The sequence below is a fragment of the Triticum dicoccoides genome, chromosome 3B (assembly GCF_002162155.2).
Source record: "Triticum dicoccoides isolate Atlit2015 ecotype Zavitan chromosome 3B, WEW_v2.0, whole genome shotgun sequence".
Taxonomy (NCBI): domain Eukaryota; kingdom Viridiplantae; phylum Streptophyta; class Magnoliopsida; order Poales; family Poaceae; genus Triticum; species Triticum dicoccoides.
Window position 1 is genome coordinate 440,001,162 of NC_041385.1, and position 680 is coordinate 440,001,841.

Here is a 680-nt window from a genome sequence, read left to right on the forward strand (position 1 = left end):
CGGTCCAGATCCAACCGAGAGAGGGAGGAGGAGGCAGGGAGGTGCTGGGCCGGCGAGGTGGCGTCGCGGAGGAGGATGGAGGCGCGGTGGGTGTGGCGATGGGAGGCGTCGGGAGCGCGGGATCGATCCCGATCCAGATCGGATCGGGAGGGGGGGAGTGGCGACGTGGGGAGGGGGGTTAGGGTTTCGGTGCCCCCCGTGGAGGGGTTATTGGCCTGGGTCTGGGCCGGCCTGGCCGGCCTGGTGGCCAGCTGGGCCGGTTGGCCCATCGAGTGGGGGTTTCTCTTCTTCCATTTTTTTCGATAGATTTAGGTTTTAGTTTTTCTGTTTTGTTTTATTTATTTTCTTTATCTATTTTCTTTTCTATTTTATTCTTTTAATTTCTGTTTTATAAAAGATAAATACAACTCCTAAATTAATGTTATAATTTATTCTACTGCCCCAAAAAGTTTGACACCTAATAAAAATAGTTTGCATTTTTTTTATTAATTATAAAAGGCATTTAATTAATTGTCACAACTGCTGTTTTAATTACTCTAGAGCCTTTAAACATATTATAAAATTGTGGTTTCTCCACAATAATTACCTGTGCATTATTTTGTTCACTCCGAACATTTTAGTTTTAAATTTGAAAACTTTTATTGTTTACTTGATTTTGAATTTGAATTTGAATCGGTTTT